Genomic DNA, 12,233 nt, shown 5'->3' with positions numbered 1-12,233 from the left:
TTATACCCTCTTCTTCTATTAGTACTTATTGGTCTTGTGTGTGACATGAAATAATCAATATAGCCAACTCTAGTCATTCAAACGAAATGACAGAAAGGATTTTTTTAAATGGTGTAAGATTGAAATTGATGTGTATGTGTGTAACTGGAGTGATTGTCAGAGTTTTCAATGTCAGAGTTCACTCTGGTTGTGTTGTCAAACCTTCCTTGACAATGTACTAGCCATTTATTTTTATTTTTTACTTGAAGCGGAGATTCTCCTGCTGTCAACCGACTTGAGGCATCAGCTCGTTAAAGCTCGTAACTATGATGAGATACAACTGAAATCACAGAGCAAAACTCAGAATGGTTTTCTATCATCTGATAGCGTAGTATTGAAGTTAGAACTTGCATATATTGCTTTGCAGTTTCTTTTGTAAAGTATGGGCAATACATAATGTATCTGCCTCACTTTGCTATATCCAAGACAAAAAACTGCCTTCCAGCTTTGAAGTTGTTTCTTCTGCTTGGTTTGTTTAAACAACTGTCTGCAGCAGAGTCCAGCCTGCAGCTTGCCCCATCGCCTCCTTTAATAAGCAACCCATCTGTGCCTGCAACACAAACACATTTGCCTGGCAGAGTGCTAAAAGCTATAGAAACTAAATGTTTCTGACTTGCGGTCCAGGCAGTGAAATGAGGTTGTGATGTGTTGCTTATGTCCCACGTACAGTATGAAGAAAATTGCACTGTTTTTCTTTACAGGCTGTGAGGCTGGATTAATGGACTCATTACCTGTGGTTGGTTGATGTTTAATAACTGCAAAGTGAGTGCAGTGCACTGTTGCAATCACAGTTGCTGCTTGTCCTTAAAAAAAATATAGTGTGCAGAAGAGATGTTTTTCCTAATGCAAATAACAATACCAAGGCTTTGGGATGGAATTGGGGTTTTCCCCCTCTTCCTGCTAGTGTTGCTGAGAAGTTAGGAGAAGTTCAGCCTTGCGTGCTATCAGCATGATTGCTATAAACAGCTGCTCTCAAATATCCTGGCAATGGAGGGACATGTAAGGCCTGAGATGACTCAGAAATAACAAAAAATGAGGGAGGAGGGGGAGAAAAGGCTAAAGAGGGAGAAACCAGACATTCGGTTCACATTAACGTGACTCAGCTTCTGTTAAGTAAGCCGCCTGTTTAAGCATGTCTTGTCAAATCGTTACACAGCACATTTAACAGAGCATTTTGCATTTCTTTCCTGGCTTGTCCATTTTGATTTCCTGTTTGCAGTATGCTAAATACTGTAATCTGCAGGAGCAAAACTTGTCAGAATATTGTGTAAACAGGCTAGACCCCGACTTCAGAGGTAGCTTTGTGTCAGAATAAGCTTTTGCGGGATTCAGCTTTAGAGCCGGCCTAATACTGGTAACGTTTTCTTTGCAGTACTCAGCAACAGCTAACTACAAACAGTGTCTCAGCCTGTTAGCAAGCCTTCATTCTGCAGCATTTGCTGTTGTTTCACCTCTAAGTGGCGTGATTTAAGAGGGACTTCTGTTGTCATGTAAATAAATAATAAATATTAAAGAGGGACCAACCCGAAAAAGAAGGAATATTACAACTTTTATAAACTTTCTTTTCAATTATTTGTGGTAATAAACAGGGTAATTTCATTCAGGCTGCTGAACGCTGTATGTTCCAGTATGCATGCATCAGCTATCTTCCCACTTCTCTATTCAAATCACTTTCCAAATCTGTATGCTCCATAAAACAAAATAGGCATGTGTGATTTACTAGGTCTTTTATTTTTAATGTAGTTTTTCAGTGTATCTGTTCATTTCAAAATTTAATCTAACGAAACCCAATTCATTTAGTAAGTGTGGCTTTAAAAATTTTTTTCATCATATGGATGGAGTGTGTGTGAAGTAAACAGAAGTGAGAAAGTTGGTGTGTTGCATGTGCAGGTGTGCTCCGAGTGTTACGGCACAACACTTACCAAGTACATGCCCTGCCTTTGGAAGGCAGCTAATGGAATAAAGGGATGTCTGAATCTACTGATCTGATCTTCAAAATCATCTCTCATTTCTTTAATACATGCCAGCCAATGTGCTGCATAGTCTACAAAATTTTGCAGAATTTGAAATGGTTAGTATCTAGATAAGAAACTTTGTAGTAAGTTGTTCATGTCTGTCTAAATGGCATGCACACATATGAAAATAAGCACTAGGAAATTTCACATGCAATCATGCAATCTAAGCTCTAAATTGTATATTCTACCAGATAGTTTAAATGAACATTTAAAAAATATAGCCTTGTATAAAATAGAGCATAAAACATTTTTTTTAAGGAAATAAGTTTTAGTTTTAAGCCTCCAGAGGATTGTTTCTTATATTCATCAATGGGGGAAGAAGAAAAGGCTTTTAAAATATGAAAAGGTATCTGGTATCTTGCTGGTATCATTGTTTTATTTGAAAATCATCCTATCTTTTAATGAAATCTTAACATGAAATCTTTCTCAGATTTTTTTCCCCTCTCTAATTACTTGATGTAATCTTCTAGTCTGGAATTGCTGAAATATGTTGCTGATTATAGCAACTGCCTAGTCTTCTTTTACTTAAAAAGAAGCACATGGAATTGAAAACCCAAAATGAAGGAAATCATTTGCGTCGGTCTCCTTGGCAAAGAATCCCTTCCCTTCTCTTTGCAGAAAATACTGCTTGTGTGTTTTATGATTCACTTACATGAAACCTCATTCAAATCCAAAACTATCTGAGGCTTCACTTAACACTTTATGGTCATACTGTAAGATGTGGGAGATGGAAACCATGTGAAATATATTGCTATTTAAAGTTTCTAAGCCTGCACGGCTTTGAAAATATGAAGGCTCTGCTGAGATCATAATGGAAAAAAACATACGAAGGTGGGAAAGTAGTCTTCAAAATTCTTAATATGTTATTTTAAAGACTGTAAAATGAGATCATTAAGATGGTTTTCAAATACTAAGTCTCCTGGATACTAAGGTTTTTATGGCATAAGATTTACTCTGGATTCTCAAGTTAGATGCTATAGTTTGAAAGTGAAAATGATAAAGGCTAAACTTTTGGTAGACAGTGAGCTTAGCATATAGCTACAGCAGATTAGATAGCACCCTTTAAACTTTGCATATCTGGCTGTACATGTTGCTTATGAAGCTACTCTTCAAAGACACAGGTCACCTGAGAGCAAATTCTGGGAGCAAATTGTGTGTGTTTTCTGTCCCATTCTGATTTGAGAATACTTACTAATTCCATCATACACTGAACATTCTCAGGACTAAATAAAGGTTTTCTTAAACAGGTAGTTTTGAAAAGCAGGTTTCCAGTGAATGTATAAATGTTGAATAGTTCTTAGTATATTGACCCTGAGAACAAATGAAAGGGAAAGATGGGCACCAAAAAGGTTAAATTAAATGGAAGACCACATCTGTAGTTTATATTAACTAATCCTTTCCTAGTGCAACCTTTCCTAAAGAACCAGGCTCCTGCCATATGGTTTGGTAAACCTTCCATTCAGTTAGAGACTTGGAGAAGACCCAGGTCCGTAGAGATCCCACAAGTACCATTCCTTTTCACAGAGCTCCCACTAATCCAGTTTTTGCTGTATTTTGACCCTTGGCACTAGTTTAAGGCTTCCTTAGCCTTCTTTTTTTGTATATGTGTTGCCACAGCTTGCTGCACTGGACTGTATTGTTGGACAAAAATCCATAGATGGGCCGTAGTCATGCTCCTTTCATAAAGATGGCTCTATTTCACAGAATATAGCTGACACCACCTAGATGTTTGACTACAGATGTCCTTCCACCTTTCCCCTGGGCTAGTCATTTGATCCTGATGTGTCTTTCCCTAGAAGTGTGCTACTCAGCTTTGTCCCCGCGGGGACTGGGATTAGGATAGTCACCTTTTGCTTTGAAATCTGTATCTCACATTTATGGATATAAGCACTGTGTTTATGGCTCTTAAGAGAAAGGCAGCAAGATATTTTATGATAAGTGTAACAATGTCATCCTAAGCTTTCACTCTAGTGCCACTTGTTAAATAACTTACCAGATAATTGCAGTACTGTGAGAGACTCAGCTTTATTGCACAACAGTACGAACATGATGCAGGCAGTGCACTTGTTTTTCTTCCTTTGGCTCACCGTGCATATACACATCCCTTGGACAACCTCTTACTGGGCAAACATAAAGAGCGTGTTTCTGTGCACACCACCATCAGAGGGACAGTGATAGATATAATTCCAGATAATGGGTCTTTAATGTGGTGAGCATCAGTGTTGTATGAGTGTTTCCTGAAGCCTCCGGACAGGCCATCTGCACTGCCACCCATGCCTTAGCTGCCTTCTCAACATACTTTTCTTTACCGATGTGCTTTGCCAGGAGAGGCGGACACTAGTGCTGCCCTTCCAGGGTGACAGGACAAATAAAGTGTTGGCAAGAGCACCAGTTGCTTTAGAGCTAGATGGAAATTAGAGCAGTTAATATTAGGGTATGATGTGGTATCAGAAAATTTAGCACAGGCTGGCTGACAAAGCAGATCAAGCAGTGAAACACACTGTGGCTTAAAGCAAAATCCCCAATGAAGTTTACTTTTTAATATATGTGTTTAGTTCCTGTTGCTACCAAAAAACAAAAAACAAAAAAAACCCCCTTGATGTTACCTAATATGTTGCTAATGAATTATAGAAGCTCCTCTGAATCTGGCAGGGCATGTGCAGAAAAAAGTGATGTGCACAGACCAATTATGTAATACACAATACTGCGTGCAGTAGGTCTGGGTTGTATTAGGCTTGCTGTGATGAGTACGGAGTCGTTGTGGGTGCACTGGATGCACAATTTTGGATCTGTGAAGGTGGCAAGTCCGGTGCAGCTCTCTGCAGCTCTGGTGGCAGAATTTGGAGGTTTAGGCCAAAACAATCATGGAATGAAATGCAAAATACATCCAGTAAGCTTGGCTTCAGTAAGTTGCCTGTGTTGCGTTGTCTGATGAGGGATTATGGCACAACCTGGACTATGTCTCTTAATTCTACAATATGTTTTATCTTGTAGAATGTTGCATTCCTTTTAGTTTGGAAATAATAGTTAAAACTTGATAATCTTCATTCATACACATCTTAACCCATTCATACACAGCCCATTCCCTCTTTCATGATTATTTGGAAAGAGGTATCATGTCAATGGTCAGCTGTTCTCTGTGATTTGAGAGAGGGGTCTTCTCTTAGGACCTTAAAAAAGCCCAAATCTGTCACCAGTTTGATGAACTGAAAGATGTAAAAATTAATTTTTCTTTAAATAACATAGCTGCCCAAAATAACGTCTCTGATTAAAAACTATGATATTTATGCTTTGCAGTGTCCTACTCATTAGCTTATGGACTGAAAGGCACCAGCAGAATGTCATCACTGCTAGATTTTGCATCTGGATCTTTGATTTATTCGACAGATTTACAACATCCAAAATATCTAGGCATGTCGCCAGTGACTGTTTAGATGTTGGTCCTGGGGAACATTTCATGTTCCTAATAGATCAGCATTCAGTTATTCCCCCAGAATTGCCTTTTTCTGGTTATGCTACCTGTGTGGATTCTCTGTGGTTTGAGTAAAGCATTCCTCCTTCAGTTTTCTTCCACAGAAATAAAGATGATTTGGGAAGCTGAAATTTTCCTTTTATGAAGGATTAGTAATATAGTAGTCATGAATCAAAGCTGGATGAAACTGAGTTAAAGAGCTAAAAGTAAATAAAATCAGTGAACTACAAATACATCAACAGAATGGAAGAAACTTTTAGCTCTTTAACTCAGTAAATAAAGTCAGTGAGCTATATATATATCTGTAACATAACATATAACACTATGTAGAAGCAAAATGTGCACTCATAAAGGGAAGTGTGCAGCACTGGGTTTCTTACAATCCATATAAGCATACAAAATGTGAAAAGGCTTAGCAGGGTGCCTATTTTGTCTATTTCTTTATTAAGACCAGTTGCTTACATGCTATTTATTTAAATAATCACAACCATCTTCTTCTCCCGCCCTTGCTTTTTCCTTTCGGAGTGACCAACTCCCAGCAATAACTAGTGTCAGCTGTGAATTCTAGAGCAGAAGCCAAGACCATGAAGCCAGTGCAAGTGGAGAGACGGATCTGACCCTCCCAGGGAGCACAGCCCCTTCCCCCTCCCGCCCCAAGCAAGGGCCCTGGTGTCAGCAGCACCTTTTACAGAAGTCATGTGAAGAGGCAAGTGACTGATTTTTTTTTTTTCGCAGCTGCTCCTGGGAGTCAGCCAGCATCGCCTCTGATGAGGCGGCACTTTCGCTATCCTTCCCGCGACGGGCCTGTGCCTGGAGTCGGTTCGCGAGGTGCTGCCTTCCTGCAGTATAGTGGTTAACAGGGTGTCCGTGGTTCTGCCGCACAGCGTAGTGCCTTCTGTACGAACCACCAGTTGGCATGTTGTAATTAAGGTTGTCTCTGGAGCAGCCGCGTTTCCAAAAGTTGGCTATTGTCTTGTCCTTGCTCAGCATTGCTGAGTAACACTGGACTAAACTGAAAGCAGACAGATGGTATCTTTTGCCTTGAAACAAATGAGATACCAGAGTGATGAAGCTTTTCACTAGATAGTACCCGTTGCTTCTGTGGCACATCAGTATTCACTAGGTTTAATACTGTAATTTTTATTTTCTGATGAATTACATTGCTCTTAGTTTGCTTTTACTTCCTGTCTTTTTGTAACAACACTAGCCATAAGAGTTCTAGGGGGGCTGGGTTAAAATTTATGAACTTTAAACCTGATGAAGGTCACCGAAGTGTTTGATCCTTATGTCAACAACTTATGTTATGCTAGAGCTGGAAAAACTGTTTGCTCGAGTTCCTGGGTAAGATGCTGAGCATCCTAGAATAATCCCATAATAGTGTTTTGAAACCCCTTATTAGAACTGTCACCATATTTAGAAAGATCTATGAGCTGCAGAAACAGAACATCTTCTTATAAGGTTAGAAAATACAACAGTGTGTTCAAGTCCAAAATGTCCTTGTTTGAACTTGCAAGAACTCTGTTTTGTGTAACTAGTAAACAGACTTCTGAATTACATAAATCAAAGCCGTTCCTAATGCAGCATCTACTCTGTGCGTGTGTTTGGGATGTGTGTGTGTGTATTTTCCTTACAGACTTGTGCAGGTGACAGAGGTGATTCAGCTTGGCCAGCAATTTGCTATATAAGACATTCCTGAGGGATTTTCGCTGCATTCTGTGAGGGACTTTCCTCTTACAATGCATTTATAAATTGCAGGTTGCATTACTTAGCGAAAGATATCCCTGGGTTCATCAGCGATGAGGCGTCTTGCTTCTCCCTCTCTGTCATCACTAGAGGCTTTGGGTAGAGGGGCCAGTAGCCAGTGCAAAATTTGGGTTCCTTCCTCTCTCTGTAATATTCTTTACATGTAATAACAGCAGTTTATCATCTTTCTCTTCAGATCTGTTCACAGTGAACCAAGGAGACAGAAATGATTTGTTGGAATATATTGTATTTATTAACTAGTTGCCAAGAGAGTAAGGTTTAGCACAGTGGAGCTTGCCTTTTGTAGCAGCAAGTAAATGGAAGCAACATGCCACTTGTGCTCTGTTTCAACTGTTTGCGTTAGCATACTCCCAAGCGTGTTTTTTCTTGTGTCTTCTGGTAGTGCCAGAAGTCTAGTTAGTACCAGGGCACACACAATCATGGAAAAGTACCAAATATATGCCAAAGAAATGAATGTATTTTAAAATGACTTTCTAATTGGATATTATAAACAAAAAGGATCAGCATGAGTATAGGATAATATAACATTCATTGCAACGGGGTTTCCATATGTCAGCTGCATAAAAAATGATGTTTATAAGCCATTTAAAGCTTTAATTTGTTCTTTTTGGGGGAAGGGAAAATTGTAAGACATTGGTGAGACATGGTATCTCACATGTAAAGCAAGGATATGAGTTTACTGTGCAGTCAGGTACTTTAATATTAATCAGCCATGTGTATGCTTTTAATCCACAATAAAATCACCCTCAAGGTAAATTACTTTGCATTCATTGTGAGATACTTCACATTAAAGGTGTGGAAATATCATAAAATAGTTGCCATACTGCAACTGCCTAGTTACTGTAGCTCATACCATGAATAGGAATCAAGTTTGATACAAGGAATTCCCACAAGTCTTCCATCTGATCATAACTTCCGGCATTTTTCAATAAAAAGATGGTTTGGGGGAGAAGACGGAGAGTGGCTTTACAAGTGCATTCCTGGAAGGCATTTCAGGTAGAGAGGGCAGAGGAATTTTTTTTTTCCCCGAGGAAATGGAGCTTTATATTTGACAAAGTTGGTGGCATAGGATATACAAGCAAATACAAGCAATAAAAGAAGTGGGATGTTTTGAAGCCTTAAAAAGTTTGAATGAGATACAAAAAAGGGATGGCAGTGACGGAATTGAGAGAAGATTGTTGCCTTCCTTGAATTACTTTGAATTACAAGGAGAAAATATGAGGGAAAAGTTAGAAAGTAGAAAAGTAAATGCGGTGATGTGGTTTGAAAATTTGTTTAAATTAAATTGTTTTATTTCTGCTTTTGCTAGGGTTTTTTTCATTTGTTTTCTTTGTGAGCATGGCCTTATGTGGCATAACTGATGAATCACTTTATTGTTTTATAGGTGCGCAAATTTGTCACAATATATTGTCTCTGATGCACTAAAATATACAGGTCAGGCGTGAAACTGTCTTTCCTGCCTGATGCTCTTAAAAAGCCTGTAAGAAGACCATTTATTTTAAGCTATGGGAAATAATGAATTAGCTCTGAAATAGTGAAACAAATTTCTCTTTGTTTATATTGCATATTTCATATTGAAATAAATTTGGCAATCAGAGCTGGACTTCAATATGTTATGGTTATCTATTTTCTGAACTTAGCAATGCTAACCAGCAAAAACGGACTGGTTAACCCTACAGTCTTCAACTAATTTAAAACTGGCCCCTACAACAAGGGCGTAAATAATCAAAAATTCATTTATGAATTAGAAATCATTACCAGTGAATATTCTACATCTTTTACAAAGCTGACTGACCCATGGAAAAATTTATTAAATTCTGTTTGCTAGCTGATGGGCAAGCATGACAAATTTGCCTTGAATATTAGTATCTGGACCATCTGTAGTGGGAAGTGTAATTTGGATTTTAGGCAGTCTGATGATGGTAAGACATTGTTTAGATTTAGATGATTGCATGAATTTTCAGATTAAAAAAAAAGCTTGTATTAAATTTTGCAAGGATTTTCCCCTTCTTCCTACGTTTGCTCATTGTATCCTGTTGAGAACAGAAGCATCGTATCTTCTTTGAGGAAGACTGAATGACATCGCGCTCCTAAATTCACTTGAGAAACAACGTTTATTAAATCGCCAAGTGGCTAATGGCTTCTGGCCTTCCCCATTGCCAAAGACTGGGCGAAGAGCGGCCGAACCAAAGGTGCGCTCCGGCCTCAGGAGCCTTGAGCCTTGTACGAGAGGTCAGACTCCACTGCTAAGAAGACAGAGACTGGATGCTTCATATCTGGTTTGGCACTTTAATATGAGCTCCTGTGTTTTTTTTTTTTTTTATTGTGTATTCCTGCCCTCTTAAATGCATCTCCTAGATTACTCGATTTTTATGTTATAGTTAAAACTGTCACCTTCACTGTTCTAGGTCATTGTCTTTCATCCAGGCATGACAAACAGTATATACATTATACGTAACATTACAGCAAGGTGCTGGGAACAAGCTCAAGATAGTGCCCTGAACTCTGAATCTTTCCTGTTATGAACGGGATTAGAAGAAAGACACAGTGTTCAACTCGGATTTCGCAGTGGCATCTGGCCTCTGCTCAGAAGCTACCACTGTGTCCACTAGGTCAGGAGATACGGAGATCCAGCTCTAAAAATAGCCGGCTGTAGCTGGCGGGGAGAGTTCCAGAAGTGAATGATTACTTAGAGAACAAATAGATTACTTTTTTCTCATTTCAAGGATATCATCTGGAAGGGAGGGGAAACATGCCAGATGACATGCCTTTGTGAGCTGCTTTCGCTAGAAAAAAAATAAAGATGGAAATCATCATTAATTGTCATGCAGGTAAACGTGCTTGGTACTTCTCAAATTTCTGTGAATTCCTGGAGAGGTTTCTGCTTAAATCCACTGAAGGTGCAATGTCTGTAACTGGACGCTTTGCGTCAGGCTGGACCCTCCAGCCAAGTCAATGTTCCTGGGAGCAGCTGTCCTCCTGGAGCAGTGACCTACTGAAAAATTAGGCCGGGCCCCGGGCTGTTTGCAGAGCCGCGGGTAGCCGCCTACTTCGATTCGCAGGACTCGGTTCACAGCAGCAGCCTTCACACAAGTTTCCCTCTAGAAAGTTCCCTGTTGGAGGGGTGCCCAGCTCATGGAGTCTGTTCTGGAGACCATTCTCCAGTTCTGTACCTCTGCTTTTGTGATCGTTGCTGTGCTGTGAAAAGCTAAGGTAGCTCTAGTTTAGAGTGAGTTACTGGTTGATTTGTGTTTCAAGCCTTTTGAAAGGCTTGAATTTAAAAAAGGGATTAGAAAGCTCTTCTGTATTTTGGCTAGATAATTGTCAAGAAAATGCTGAACGATTTTGCAGCGTTGCATGGTGTCTCTCAGAAGCATAAGTACCAAAGCACTATAATTTGTCATCTTTCTGTACGTTTTTATGAATAGCGGATGTGGAAGAGCCATTATTTTAAACCATGAGGTAAGATGGATTTGTGTATGTGTATAGGTATTTTAATACTCAGAAATGTGAAACATTTGCATTTTCGAATAAAATATTTGGATCCCAAAGAGTAAAACTTTGATAATTTCCAATTTTATAGTAATGGTGGCAATATAAACCTAAGCTTAAAGGAATCGTAAGTAGTAGTTCTGGTCTAAAAATGGGATTTCAAGAAAATGTTGCAGAAAAATGCTAGAAGTGTGTGTCCTTGAAATGATATTGCAGATGATAATTTAAATTCTAATAAACATTGCCACATCACATCAGGAACTTAGGTACTAAAAAGATTCGTGCTGGTATTAGAAAAAAGTAATTATTCTAATCATTGTTATTCAGTTATAAAGGTGTTCCAAGAATATGTGCATAATGAGAGAAAAAGCCTTCCTTACTCTTTGTATTTCCTATTGCTTTGAACCAGAACTCAGATACAAATGATTAACTGTGTTTGTGTTAAAACATGAAAAAAACTTAAAACCGTCTTTCTGGATCCATAGTTGGCAGTTACAAATTCAAAATTAAATTGAAACGCTCCATTTCACACAGGAATTCACACGCTCGGGAACTCCTACTGTTCCTGTTATACAAGGAGTTGGATCAAATGTTTGGGTTGTCCATATTAGCAGCATACACCATAAAACATAGGGTACGGTATCAGGAAAATGTAGTCAGCTTCAGTGCCTTTAACACAAACACGCAGGAATAGCGTTTGTTGGGCTCCCGCGTCCCTGGCTCCTAGCCTGGTGAACCTTCCCTTAGGTCAAACGACATTTTGATACCGAAGGATGATGCTAATCCATTTTGTCAGCGGTTCAGCTGTGCGTGGTATGCGGAAGCAGGATGCCGCGGCAGGGCTGCGTTGCTGGAATGCTGAGCAGCTTTATTAATATCTTGCAAAGCTCTGCTGAGCAAAATGCAAACAGCACAGGGCCATTTTCAACATCTGGTAATGCTGGACATCCACAGGAACAGCAAAAGGCACCTTGCTCACCTCGTGTCACCAAACCGACCTTCGCAGCCGAGCTGCCAACCGCTGAGGTATCTGGCCTTTAAAATAATACCCCCTCCCCAATTTCCTCCCACCCCTACTAAAAAGAACCCCCTCCCCTCCCCAAACCCCAAGCATTCCTAGTGCAAAGTACTAGACAACTTGAACAGGCCGCTACAGTTACACTGATAACATAAACACAGCGTCCTGGGAAGGTATTCCTGTAAATTATTGGCATTTTCTGATGTAGGAAATTGTACTGTAGTTTCCTTTCTGGGACCTAGCCCTGAGAGGTCATCCATATAAATAAGAAAAAGGAACGGAGGGTGATGAAACTTAGCTGTTGTGCTTTGTCAGTGGTGTAGTTCCAGAAATAGTTCTGCCAATGCAGTTTAGTACATACTTAGTGTATGTATTCCTATAGTAATTTGATCCTTACAACCAGTATTTAATACATAGACATGCAGTAAATAAA

This window comes from Dromaius novaehollandiae, chromosome W, assembly GCF_036370855.1.
Source record: "Dromaius novaehollandiae isolate bDroNov1 chromosome W, bDroNov1.hap1, whole genome shotgun sequence".
Lineage (NCBI taxonomy): Eukaryota > Metazoa > Chordata > Aves > Casuariiformes > Dromaiidae > Dromaius > Dromaius novaehollandiae.
The sequence above is the reverse complement of the archived record's forward strand: the minus strand, read 5'-3'. Positions refer to the sequence as shown.